Raw genomic sequence first — 14,859 nt, forward strand, 5'->3', positions numbered from 1 at the left:
ATTCATTTCTCATAATTACTGTCTCCTTTAGCCTATCCAAGTTTAAACTTTGATTAGTTTACCACAAGACAAAGAGAAATATTACTGGTGAAAAATCAAATAAGCAATTTTCTTTCTCTCTTTTCAATTGTTTTGAAATCTTCAAGGTTTGTACAGTTTGTTTTCTACTGTACCAACTAAAATTGTTTCATGGCTAAGTGGTTAGTATGATCGTCTTGGCTAACTGAATAGTACATCAGTGTTGGACATTTAATATTTTTATTTGTACGAAAACATTTTCTAATATCACTCGTCAAGGATTCGATTCCCGAAGATAGGTCATGTGACAACAGATTAATTCTTACAAGGAATGTTCTAAGAATTTAGAAAAAAAATAGAGACTTCTTGCTGAAAAATAAACTCAAAATTCAACCATTCATCAAAATAGAACCTGCATTAATTTCAAGTATATATAAAGGAAGAAGAAACCTTATATGTTTGCACATTAGTTATTGAGACTATTATCAAAATACCTCAGTACTGTTAAAAAGTTAAAAGGATTTAAAAATTCATAGGAAAGAAAACACAAATTTCCCAGCACCCATTCAACAAAAACACACAATTTATTTACAAATATATATACAACTTATTTATTTCAAAAATTTTTCTTTCAATTTTCTTGCCTTCTCTAATCGATCCCACTTTTCCCCTGCCTTCACTATAACCCAATCTTCCCCATCGTTCAAATATATATCAGCTTCATTCGCTGCCCCGCTATTACCCCGCTCCCCCACTATTTCCACTGCTACTTCTTCCACTGGTCGAAGTTCTTTTCTTTCTTGAGTTAGTGGCACTGTTACTTCTTCCACTGGTGTAGTTTCTTTTCTTTTTTGAACCACTTCTACCACTGGTGAGTAGCGCGTCTTTTTCGTCCTTTGTGATGTCCCCTCATCTCTTCTCCTTTTCTTTCCCTCTGCTACATCTAATAAATTATGTATTTTTTCAAACCACTCGATATGGTTAAGGGAGGAGGAAGAAGCGGATGATGATGTTGATGGTTGTGGGTACTCATCCATTTTCTTCTGGAAAATAATAAAAAATAAAAATTATTAGTACAACATAATTTCACCAATATAGTGCAATTATAATTAATGTTTTTAATGTGTACAATATATATATACTTAATAGAAATAATAATTCTGTTATTCTATCCACGTACGAAAATCAGTTTCTTTAGCCTATAAAAACTATCTTTGGTTTGCAAGAGCTATGTAGGATTCTGGCAAAGTACTTTATACATTTTCGAATTCTCAATAAATCTGTACAAGCAAACTATCTGTGTTGTGTAAGACCCAAAGCTAAACGTACCGATAACTTAAGATCAAATTTGGTGTTCCCTCACAATATAATCGTTAACGCTCTTGCATTCGGTGCAAGCACCCTCGGGTTCAATTCCCGGTAGGGGAACTAGTGTTCCCCTCACAGCGTACTCGCTAACACTCTTGCATTCAGTGCGAGCACCACCGGGTTCAATTCCCGGTAGGGGAAGTAGTGTTCCCTCACAGCGTAGTCGCTAACGCGTTTTGGCTTTAATGCGGGTGGTTCCGCGTAGCGTACTTGCTTTCGCTTTTGCGTTCAGTGTGAGCGGGCCCCGGGCCCGATTCCCGGTATAAAGGTGTCGCGACGCGGACGTACCCGGAAACGTATTCAAAGCAAACGGTTCTGGTCCAATTACCGGCGGGGCATTTAGTCAAAATAATAATAATAATGATTTTCTCATTTACACCAACAAATGTCTTGCATGATACCTAATTTCCCTCTTTTCCCGAATAGTGTGCTCGCTGAAAATTGTCTGATCTCACAGGTTAAAATGTTTAGAGATCGGAAATATAAAATCAAATCAATCTTTTATCATCGTATAAAAGATAAATCTAATTCATCCGCAAAAACTCTTGCACTTGTAAAATCCTATATCTCAATCCCGATAAAAAAAAACTTATATGAATCCACTTCAACAACATAACAATCAAAATTTTGATGTTATAAAACGGAATTTATACAAATTATTTATTTATTTAAAAAGTGGTAAGGTGTTCACTTCATATGTTTAGGGGGTCTGTAGTTCAATTCTAGGTCATGCCAACTGAACAAACACTATGTCTGCGGATTCCTTATACTTTTTATACTACTACTACCAATATGTTTCCAGGAAAAAAAAACAGAACCAGTACATTAGCAATAGCGATTTAATACTATTTTAATAGAACTAGTAGTGACACCTATCGGCAAAAGTCATAATTAAAGATTAGTTGTGCGTTGAAAGTTCCGCAGTGCTGACGCGTGTGCGACAAAGTTCCGTATATTTCTCAGGTGAGTATAGTATATATGTTTTCAATGTGTAATAAACCATAGCATATGCTTGTATATTCTGTTGGTCTTAATATTCTATCAAAGTATTGAAGATCAAGCAAGTATAAGTAAAACTATTGGATTAAATAAGGAATATAAACCCAAGTCTTTCAGTGACAGAGCAAATATTTACTTAAGTGGTGCGGTACCACATCATTTCTGGGGTATGAAGTCCCAGTCTTTCAGTGAGGGATCCCCTCTACTAGTATTGCTGCATACATTTACATTGAAATCCTAGTGCCAAAAAAGACGGGATAAAACCAAAATCTCTCACTGCAAAAGACGGCATTCAGTAATTGAAAAGTTGTGAGGGGGAATTCACTCCGGGTATAGTGTCCCCTCTTCTCCACGCAACAGAGCGCGTTCACTATTTGGAAAAGTTATGAGGGGAAATTCACTCCGGGTATAGCCCCCCCCTTTTCCTCCACGCAAAAGAGCGCGTTCACACTGCATTGGATTCTCTTTCTGCATCCCTAACAAAATATTTCGTATTTCATTTCATTTTTACAAAGCCAATATTTATTTTTTTTCACTCATTACCTTGCTTAATATAGAGTTAGTATGTACAAAAACCATGTGACTACCATATGATTAAGATTCTGAATACTGCAACACATGTTAAAAATACGCAAGTTCATTTTTCAAATATATTCCCAACACTTCTCACTCAATTATATTCGTTTATTTCTCATGTCTTGGAAAAAGATCCATTTGAGTATTCACTACGTTTCGTGATAGCCAAGCTATTCTAACACGAATTCAAAGGGAAAAGTCCGTTGCTATGATTCAAAATGAATCAATGAACGTAGTTCTTTTCTTTCGAGTCTAACTGTGGGAAAGAAAAGTCTACACATTTACGTAAAATTGCAATATTCACATGTATCTTGGAAAATTGCATCCACTACATCTAAGAACTCTTTATATAAAACACTTAATACTGGCTGATTTTCTAAAATATTAGGGATACAAGCAAGACAAATGTCTATCTTTTCTGTTGAACTTAATTATTTTACACTAAACAATATATTTTGAACATTATCTGTAGTAAATATTGAATATGTATGTGTTCTAAAAGTGTTCTTTATGTGTAAATTGCTTATTTTCCGAAAAGACAATCCAATATGAATACAGATTCATGACAAATCATTCAGACACAATGTATTTATATAAAATCTACCATCAAAAATATTGGACAGTACGCAATTCTGTTTAATCACAATTTCAGTTATAAAGATTCAAAGAAATTGCACACTTGATTTTTTGTCGTAAAGTCCATCAGTGGCGGTTCTTAAGGGATGTCACCACGCATTTCTAAAACTGTAAAGTATCTCATTGACGGATCTTAAGGGACGTCACCATGCATTTCTAAAACTATAAAGTATCTCATTGACGGATCTTAAGGGATGTCACCACGCATTTCTAAAATACCAACTAATATGTAAAGTATCTCATTGGCGGTTCTTAAGGGATGTCACCACGCATTTCTAAAACTATAAAGTATCTCATTGACGGTTCTTAACGGATGTCACCACGCATTTCTGAAATACCAACTAATATGTAAAGTATCTCATTGGCGGTTCTTAAGGGATGTCACCACGCATTTCTAAAACTATAAAGTATCTCATTGACGGTTCTTAAGGGATGTCACCACGCATTTCTAAAACTATAAGTCCATCCGTCATTGGCGTTTTCTTAAGGGATGTCACCACGCATTTTTTCTCTAAAAAATTAACACTGCCAAGATATTTCTCGTGTCCCCACATATTCTTAACTATGATAATAATGCTAGTTCCATTCTTCACTCTTTCCTGTGGTTAACTTGTCCAAAAACACAACCGAAACGGAATCAAAACTCAAACATAGTCTTCAAACAATTTAAAAAAAATATATTTCGTTCCTTCGTGCTGACCGTTCAGGAAGCTAGCTTTTCCGGTGTTGGTAAACCCACTGTTTGGCAAACACAAAAGGCGATATAAGTCGGACGCGATTCCCTCAGGTTTGGGGGGCTATGCCCCCATGTATGCTTCCCCTCGGTTTTCGGTAAACACATAAGGCGTTATAAGTCAAACGCGGTTCCCTCAGGTTTGGGGGGCTATGCACCCATGTATGCTTCCCCTCGGTTTTCGATAAACACATAAGGCGTTATAAGTCACACGCGGATCCCTAAGGTTTGGGGGGCTATGCACCCATGTATGCTTCCCCTCGGTTTTCGGTAAACACATAAGGCGTTATAAGTCACACGCGGATCCCTAAGGTTTGGGGGGCTATGCACCCATGTATGCTTCCCCTCGGTTTTCGGTAAACACAGAAGCTGTTATAAGTCACACGCGGATCCCTAAGGTTTGGGGGGCTATGCACCCATGTATGCTTCCCCTCGGTTTTCGGTAAACACAGAAGCTGTTATAAGTCACACGCGGTTCCCTCAGGTTTGGGGGGCTATGCTCCCCACAAGTTGAAACATATTGGCAAACTCATAGCTCGTTTCTACACTGTGTTAATTATTTTCATAAGAAAAAACAATATGTGTTAATTTTCTAGGAGGAGTCCCACCATTCGATACTTATGCAAATATATCTAATCAATTATAATGATATAAAACTTACTTGAATATATTATCTTCTTCTTTGAACAAAACACAGAAAAAATCCAGAAAAACACTTTAAAGAAGCAAGGCAGAAGCAAGGCAGAAGCCTTCACGAGCAAAATTGTTAATACAGGAAATGTGTACTCCATTTATATAATATATTTTTTATTTATTCATTAACATAAGGGGAATGGAATAGGGGAAGAAAAAAAATAAAGTAAATGAATTTGCCTTGTAATACAGCATTGCCTCGCTCTGCAAAGAATCAGAAAAGAATTCCTTTGTCGGTCTCTTGCCGAATCGAAGGAAATATTTCTTTTCTATAGAGGTAATACCAAGGAATTTTCACACAATGCCTAAAGTTTGAAAAACATCGCCAGCATGTCTGAATTCATACCTTAAAGACGCCAAATTGTCGTATTTTTCACAGCAAATAGTTGTTTACCAAGCAATAAAATTCGTTAGTTGGGTTCAGCCGACAATGTTCCTAAATTTTAAAATTCCGGCTTTATTCAGTAAGCTAGATAGCTATCATTTCAACAACTGTTTCAATAACCTGTATCTTGCCGAAAAGAACAGGACAATTATTGTATGTGGTAATTCTACAGGTTCTTTTTTGTGTGTGTGTTGTTTTGCAGTAGTCAAAATGAAGGACAACCATTTATTCATCAGGTTATTGGCAATGAGTACAAGGACATCCTACTTGTTTGTCCAACAGGTTAGTGGGCGGGGAAGAGGTTGTTGTCCGCAAACCATCCACCAGAACTGGTTTGAAAAACACCCTTTGTGAGGAAAAATGTGTCAGTTATCGCCGTTGGGGGGAGAGAAGGTATAAGCATGTTCACACAGGATGCAGCCAAAGAGTGGCAGTGATGGGTGGGGAAAAAATGTGTGTCACTTGTCGCAGGGTAGAAACCTGATCACACAGAATGCGAACAAAGAGATGCGGGGAAGGGTGGGGAGCGGGTAGAAACTTGTTCACACAAGACATTGATGATGGAAAGAGAGGTGGGGGAAGGGCTGGTTCTCCCGTTCACTCAAACTAAAGGTATCTATCTCCCATGGTTAAACATTGGAGGTGGAGCAAACTGGTTTTTTCCTGGCCAATCATATCGCAAGGTTGTTTGCATAGGGTGTGAAAAACTGAACTTCATTCTTCACCCTCAGTATTGCAATGGCGCTTGGAGAGAACATAAAACCTTGCGTATCTGCGAATTTCGTACTGAGCAACGCTGAAAAATAGCAGAGTTAAGTCTGTCATTTAAGAACCACGCAAGCTAAACGAAAGAAGTGCAGTTCGCAACAAGAAAAATAAATGAAAATAAATAAATATTTCTTCCTTTCCTTCCTTTTTCCCTCCCATCTTAATACTTTACTCCGTAAAACAAAGCACCATTAAAAATCGTTGCTAAACATTGGAGCTTAAAGGGTATAATCATATTCATTATTCATAATTTTCTAGTTCAAATAAGACTGTTCAATTAGTTACGAGCTTTACAAGTCAGATCATAATTAAATTAATGGGGAAAAACCTTGTGGGAACTATGGACCGCGTTCAATAACGTATACCATTGCTCTAATTATCTAAATCATAGTTTTAATTCTAATTTAATTATAATTTCAATTCAAGAAACGTACTAAATCATGTTTAAAGCTAGGAACAGCGATCAAAGCCGTATCCTCAATCAAAAACCGTGTTGGATCGCATTTGAAACTAGGGATTGCGTTCAATGACGTATACCATTGCTCTAATTATCTAAATCATAGTTTTAATTCTAATTTGATTATAATTTCGATTCAATAAACGTATTAAATCATGTTTAAAGCTAAGAACAGCATTCAAAGCCGTATCCTCAATCAAAAATCGTGTTGTTTCATGTTTGAAGCTAGGGATCGCGTTCAATGACGTATACCAATGCTCTAATTATCTAAATCATAGTTTTAATTCTAATTTGATTATAATTTCGATTCAATAAACGTATAGGAGCGTGTTTCAACAAGAAAGAAGGTCATTCCACTTTTCCAAACAACCTCTATTGCACAAGTAATAAAACCACTTCCCCCAGAAACTTCCCCCAAGCCCGGGGCCGGCCTCTCCAAGGCCGACACGGCCATATTGACATCAAATGTATACAGTCATAAAAGCAATTAAGGGGGCAATAAAATCTATTGTCGTTGACAAATCTAGTCATTTCTACTTAAAAGACTTTCCTCTTTATATTTCCTGAATATTTTTTGGATAAGAATCAAGAATGCTAGGGGAGGGGAACACTTGCGCGTACCTACATACCTTTATATTGCAACATTGCAACCGGTGCTTGTACAGACTACGAACCGCTACTGGCAGCTACAGCACTCACTTCTTTACTTTGATTCACTAACTACGCAAATAAATTTTTGTTAATACAAAGAAAGGAAGGGGAGAACATTATATGGTTCATTTTCTCAATATATGCGCATAAACTGTGGACCTAGAGTACCGACCAACAATAGTGATACATTTTCTTTTCACTACTGCTGGGAAGGAAATGTAGAAATGTTGCTACAGTATCCCAAACCCCACGTATGTGAACTTGGCGCTCCCACTTGACGCAATAACGATAAAATGTCAATCGTTAGTGCTTCTTAGTGCACCAACCCCTAACATTAGTGCTTCATTTGTGTAGAAGCTACAATTAAAAACCTTTGAGGGGCCAAGTTCACGCTTCCCCCCACTTCAAGCACTAACGAAAAAACTAGTGCCATTCGTTAGTGCTTCTTAGTGCACGAACCCCTAACGTTAGTGCTTCATTAGTGTAGACTCTAGAGTCAAAACGATGGTACAGGCTGGCCCCCCACTTCAAGTAATAACAAAAAATTAGTGCCGTTCGTTTGTGTATCGTTAGTGCTTCTAGAAAATACTAATAGTTTCGTTAGTGATTCATTATTAGTGTAGATATAGCCAATTATAAGTCACAAAACTCCCATAAGAAATGCATGCGGAATTTTTCATTGCGTCAAATTACCGCCAAATTCAAAAGCACTAATGACATCTCTTAGTGCAATCGTTAGTGCTTATTAGTGCACCAACTCCTAACGTTAGTGCTTCATTAGTGTAGGTGCTAGAAGTAAAAAAACATTTGGGGGCCAAGTTCCGGCTAACTTAATTTCAGATGGAGGCGAAAAATTGTGGAACAAAATACACAAACTTATTCTTCTTATCTGGAACATGGAGGAATTGCCACAGGAGTGGAAAGAAACAATCATTGTTCCAATTCACAAAAAAGGCCTTAAAACTGATTGTAATAATTATCGAGGCATTTCTCTTCTGTCAACATCCTATAAAATACTCTCAAACATTCTATTAGCAAGATTGCCCCCATACGCAGATTAAATTATTGGGGCGGTATTAAGAGAGAATTCGTTAATCAAAGGTTAGTCACAGACTAGTTAGTAAGCATACTAAATCTTTACTAAGGAAGATGCACTTTTTGGTATTCAGAGTCTACTTTCAGTAAAACTAAAATGATGATTTGGGTATGATTAACTTATAGAACCCAATGCATCGGTGAGGAAAATAAATGTGGCAACTACGGAAAAGTAGATGAGCGCATGCGTAGTCTGTAAGAATGAAAATACATGAATTACGAAATACGGAATGTGCCGCACGCTAAATCGTAGGTAAAAGATTAGCCTCTGCTCTAGATTAGTTAGTCACATGTGATTAACTTCGTCAAGTACTACATCGTAATCAGAGAGCCTAAATACAATTTTGATAACCATCCTTTAGTCAACTCCGTAGTATGGCTTTAATCAGATGTCAAATAGACTCTGCATAAGGCCCTTGGAGATTATCAGTACGGATTAGACGAAATCGATCAACTATCGACCAGATATTTATCATTCGACAAATACTCGAAAAGAAGTGGGAATACGATACCGGTACATAAATTATTTATTGATTTTAGAAAGGCTTACGACTCAGGAGATAAGCATTGTACAACATTCTTACAAAATTTGGAATATCGAAAAAGGTAGTTAGGTTAGTTAAAATGGGCCTTATGCGGAGTCGTTCTGACGCATGATTAGGGACATACTAAAGAGTTCGACTAACATATGGTTCTTACAGCAGTCAGACCTTTAGTATGATGCTAATCATACTTCAAAACAATTCTGCATAAGGCCCAACATGTTTAAATGAATCCCAAAATAAAGTCAGAGTAGGAAAATTCTTGTCCACGAGCTTTCAGGTCGAGAATGTCCTGAAACAAGGAGTTGCGTTTCGCCATTATTATTCAACTTTGTCCTGGAGTACGCTATAAGGAAAATTAAAGATAGCATCAATGGTCTAGAGCTAAATGGTATTTACCAGGTTATCGCATAGGCTGATGCTAATTTTGTAGGGGCTGATAAGAGAAAAATAGAAAGAAATGCAGAGGTCTTATTAAACGGTTGCAGGGACATAGGTTTAGAAGTAAATGCAGAGAAAACTAAATACATTGAAGTCCGTCTAGATCGTAATAGCCTACTGGAAATTATGGACGCGTTAAAATATCAAACAATACTTGCATTAAAGTGGATTCTTTCAAATATCTAGGATCAACATTAACAGAGAGAGAGAGAAAGAGAGAGAGAGAAACATATTTATGAAGAAATTAAATGTCGACTAAAAGCAGGGAATTTGTGTTCTTATTCCATTCAAAACATTTTGTCGTTGCGAATTCTGTCGAGGAATTTAAACCTTAAAATATATAAAACGATAATCATCCTGTTGTGCTATACGGTTACGAAAAACGGTCGCTTACTCTGAAGGAAGAACGTAGACTGAAGGTGTTTGAGAACAGAATCCTAAGACGAATATTTGGACCCAAGACAAACGGAAATGGGGAATGCCGGAAAGTTCATAACGAGGAACTAAATAATTTATATCGTTCACCAAACATTGTTAGGGTCATAAAATCTAGGATGATTAGATGGGTAGGTCATGTTGCCTGAATGGAAGAAAGTAGGAACGGTTTCAAAGTTTTAACTGAAAATTCAATCGGAAAACAACCATTAGGAAGGCCTAGACGCAGTTGGGAGGACAATATTAAGATGGATCTCACAGAAATAGGAATACAAACTAGAAACTGGATCCAGTTGGCTAAGGAGAGGAGTCAATGAAGAAGTTTTGTAAACACGACATTGAACCTCCGAGTCCATAGGACATAGAGTTAGTTTTAATAATGTATTATTATAAGAGTAAGTGTAACAGTTTGTAAGAATGTATAACCGTTTCGCAGTACACTTACATTTATTGAAACACCATATTAAATTACCATCCTATATATGCAAGACCAGTGTCCGACATTAGAACGATTTTTCTAACTTCTAAGACTTCCTTTTTAAAAACTTTTTTTTTTGTTTTTGTTGGTCGAAGAAACAAAGTTCATTTCACAGAAGATTAATATCACATGAGTGAAAAGTTAGAGATTCAACATTTACAATACAAAGACTATGTATTTTGGATACTTTCTTCTCAGCAAGACTAAATAATAATAATAATAATAATAATAATAATAATAATAATAATAATAATAATAATAATAATAATAATAATAATAATAATAATAATAATAATAAGATGCCAATGCAAGTTTGACGCCAAGTAAAATCCCGATTACTTAAAATATATCCGAAAATGATCAGTCAGTTTGTTACATTTGTGCGGTTGACAATTTTTGTCGGGCCATCAATCGGAATAAATAATAAGGGAAATAAGACGGGGATAGTCAAGTGAAAATCCCCATTACTCAAATTATTTTAGAACTAATTTGAAAGTAGATTTAGCCGATTGTGATACGTTTCTGCTAAATTGTGCAATAGTCACCATTGAAAATATTTCAAAATTGATTTCAAATTCGATATAATCGAATGTGTTAAGATTTGTGCTGGATTGTGCGGTTGACATTTTTGTTTGTGCTATTAGCCGGAATAAACGATAGAGGGGAAAAGAAGTGGTTGACTTGATAGTCAAGTGAAAATCACAGAGGCACTGTACACATTTCATAACTGATTTCTAGTTAGAATTAATCGATTCTGTTGCGTAGCAGTGATGAGTTCAGATTATCCTTAGAGACAATTTAAATAAAAGCGTATTTGTAAAGAACAAATTTGTGCAGGCGATAGAATTAAATACAATAGTAATATACCTATATTTTAGGCTTACAAGTGTCCTACTACTCCCCTTTCAATTATAAGTCACTCATTTAAACATAAAATAACCAGTTTTACAACAGGCTATTCTTAATTAGTAATTAGTTCAGCTCAAACGATTAAGACAAATTTTGATCATAATTAATTGAGTAATACTGTTATTTTGGTTTGAGATACGTAACCAATTTTTTAGTCCTCTGAGAAGCAAGAGATTATCGAAACCTGCGGTAAACAATGTTAATTTAAAGTGCAAGGAGTAATATATTTGTTTGATTTACTGAAGAAAAACAATCGGTAAGAACAATATGAATTGATACGTTAAAATTCTGATATACTAAATTTACAGTTTATTACCTAGATAAATCAAAACGAATACGATAATAGTTACAACCTTAAGTAGATCTTACTTGACGTAGCAAATGACGTATAATATACTCAGGTCATGTCCTGAATTTAAAAAGCAATAATTTGCGGAAAGCTCTGTATTTGTTTTATGTTGACTTATAAGTGGAATTCTTTTTGTTAAAGCTAGAATTAAGGTGAAATGTATGAACACAATGAAAACACAAAATAAGTTTTAATTTACTCTAATTTTTTGAGGTCAAATTTGAAGAATTATTGTTGGGAGAAGCCTTGCTTCGTGTATGAAATTATATTTGTACCTATTTTACGATTAAAGCATAACTTCCATTTAAACCGGGTATACATCGCCATGCCAACAAAACGGTAAACGGCAAAAGTGCACTTTGAGCAGAATATTCTAAGGAACCATACCTAATGGAACCCTGCAGGGCTTCTAACCTCCTTCGCTCGCTGTCGCTATGTTTTGTAAGGTATTCCTAACTTCCTGGGTAAACTTTACAATATACGATACAGCTGCGCATCGATAAGTAGGACCGCTTTAAAAGGGTATAGTAGAGTAATGTAGGATAGAAAAAAGAAATGAAATCTTTAAGTTTTACGTCCCACAATTATGCCGGTTAGGCTGAAGGAGACGGTGATGGTGAAAAATGAATGAAATTGTGGAATGAAGGAAGTGGAAGGAAACGGGAGAACCCCGAGAAAATCCACACACACGGTGTTTGTCTACCACAAAGCTCATCTGGCGCGAGCTGGAATCGAACGAAGGACCCCATGCACCAGAGGCGAATGCTCTACCACTGAGACACAACGGCCCGTAGTGTGGGGTAGAGTAGAGGAAGATAAGAATGAGTAGACTAGGGGTAGGAACAGGTTAGCTTAAAGTTAGGAAAGTTTTGATCCGTTTTCATAAAATTAATAGAATGTGATTTATCGTTTCTGAGTGAATATACCAGCTGCAGGCGGCGTTGTAAAGTTAACCCCGACAAAATTCCTTAAAACCATGCGAATTCAGGTTAAGCTTGTCAGAGTAAAATTACTGGTTATGTGGAGTTTCTTGCAACACTTAATGTTTGTCAGGGTTGGCTGGTTTATACCAAGGTGGCTTAAACCAACTGTTTTTTTTTCTTTCAAAAAAATCAACTGGTTTAAACCAAAAAACGAAACATGTTCGTAAAAGTGTAAGTGTTCGTAAAATCTTGATGAACACATATTTCTGGGTTATCATGTCTCACTCCCGTATATTATTCGTATTATATTCAGACCTAAATTCCCATTCATTACTCAAAAAGACTATACTGCAAAAGAAACTTTTCTTTTTATAAGTTTATGAACATTTCTTTTATGATTTTTTTATAGTTTGTTATTATTGTTATGCAATTGCAATCAAAGAAAAATTCTAAATATTGTTTCGTTTTAATAACAAAATTTACCATTGATAAAATACATCGAATACCGTACTTCCTTGGGGGGGGGGGAGGTCAAACAAACCCCACGAGAGGCATTTACTGAAATCAGAAGTATGTTTGGTATCTGTTTATGTATAAATGGGTTAGATCCAAAGTGGACTTAAATAATTCTTATCTTTAATCACTTTTTTTATTGATATGCAAATTAAGTCGTTGTATATCTTTAACTTGGACTAATAAAAGTCGTAGTGAACTAACTTCGATTTAATCAGTTCTTCTGTACTCTGCAGTATTTTGAAATTATCCATATGTAATTCTGTATAAAGGTTTCACTTGTGCAACTGTTTATCTTTTTGTCAGGGTTGGCAAAAACAATGGTTTTTATTGAAAAAACAAACAAACAAAAAAAAAAATAGTTTTTTTTTTGGTTTAAACCCGGTTTTTTGGTTTAAACCAGTTTTTTTTTTTTTTTTTTTTTGGTTTAAATAATTTACTCTATGAATTTATTTTAGATATGGACAGAAATTAGTTTGTTTCACCTTGTGTTATTATGCATCAACAAGGTTATGCTGGAATTGGTCACATAAGCTTAAAGCGGAATCCAAACCGCTTCTCGGCTTACATCCAAGAGAAATTGTCCATTTCGACACGAAACTTGGACTAATTGGTCACAAATGCGATTGCCGACTCACTCACGAAGGACTCCTGATAAAAATACGTTGTACTGATCTTTACATAGGACTAGTTTTTAATATAATTGTCAAGAGTCATTTCAGGACAAAAAGATAAAGAGTTACACAAGTAAAAACATTATACAGAATTCCATATAAATCGGGAACTCCCGCCTTAGCCATTGGGAAAATCCTGTTATTACTTTAAATGTATTTGTATGTAAAATTTTAAGGTCAACGTATCACAATCACTACGCCAAAACTGAGGTATTAAATTACAAAATTTGGTATGTAGGAATCATCCAATAAAATTAGAACAAAGTCGTATCCAAGCTGATGTTGAAGCTACGTAGGCAGTTGATAAATTTTGCTACTTTCTATCAATAGATTTAAGCAACCTTGGCTCCTTTATAAAACAACAGGCATTCAGGCAAGTAGAAATATATAATTTGGTTTCGTTTCGTATGTTTAGGCTTAACATCATTATGAAATACCAAGGTTATCACGGAGACTTTCGCTTAAAGGTACACCTCGAATCGCTACTTGGTTTACACTTTAAAGATGGATTGTGATTCGACCGAGAATTGAACACGGGACCCCTTGATTAAAAGGTGAAAAATAGATAAACGTAATGCAGATGGTTTGTTATGTGGAGACGCCACCATGAAGTTTACACGATTTAAAGCATTTTTCGTTTTTTGGTTTAAACCAGCTAACCCTGCTTTTTGTCCTTCTCAAATGACTCTTTACAATTAGACAATTATATTGAAAGTATGTAAAGATCAGTACAGCGTATCAGTTCTTCGTGAGTGAGTCGGCAGACGTATCGCATTTGTAGCCAATTAGTCCCGGTTTCGAGTTCAAATGTAAAACAGTTTGTTTTGAATGTAAGTGGAGAAACGGTTTGGACTCCGCTTTAAGGTTATGTGACCTCTTCCAGCATAACCCGGTTGTTGCATAATAACACCAAGGTAATAAACTTATTTCTGTCCATATGTGATATAAATACCTAGAGTAGAATATTAAAAAAAAAAAAAAAAAGGTTTGAAACATGGTTTTTGCCAACCCAGCTGTTTGTGTCGCAAAAGGGGTCTCTTTATAGGGGGTTGTACATTTCTTGCTGTCACATTATGGCAAACTGCACTTAATGTTCCGATAACTAATGTGTTCAATGGGTGAATTGTCAGGTAAAGAAATGAAAGTAATGAGAACTGCGTAAAATTTTATAGGGTTGTACTACGTATGTGGTGTCCAAATAAATGTGTAGAGACTA

The 14,859-nt window shown here is 35.7% G+C and overlaps 1 protein-coding gene across 1 annotated transcript in view; it reads left to right on the plus strand.

Moving 5' to 3' along the window:
- Window positions 1–11,321: 11,321 nt before the first annotated feature.
- LOC145691022 (uncharacterized) overlaps window positions 11,322–14,859 on the plus strand; it is a 36,103-nt gene continuing 32,565 nt past the window's right edge. Inside the window, exon 1 of the mRNA XM_081766564.1 lies at window positions 11,322–11,440. The gene's annotated coding sequence lies outside the window, so the exon portion shown is untranslated. The remainder of the gene's footprint in view (window positions 11,441–14,859) is intronic.

Source organism: Thermobia domestica, chromosome 7 (genome assembly GCF_964235325.1).
Source record: "Thermobia domestica chromosome 7, izTheDome1.hap1.1, whole genome shotgun sequence".
Classification (NCBI taxonomy): Eukaryota; Metazoa; Arthropoda; class Insecta; order Zygentoma; family Lepismatidae; genus Thermobia; species Thermobia domestica.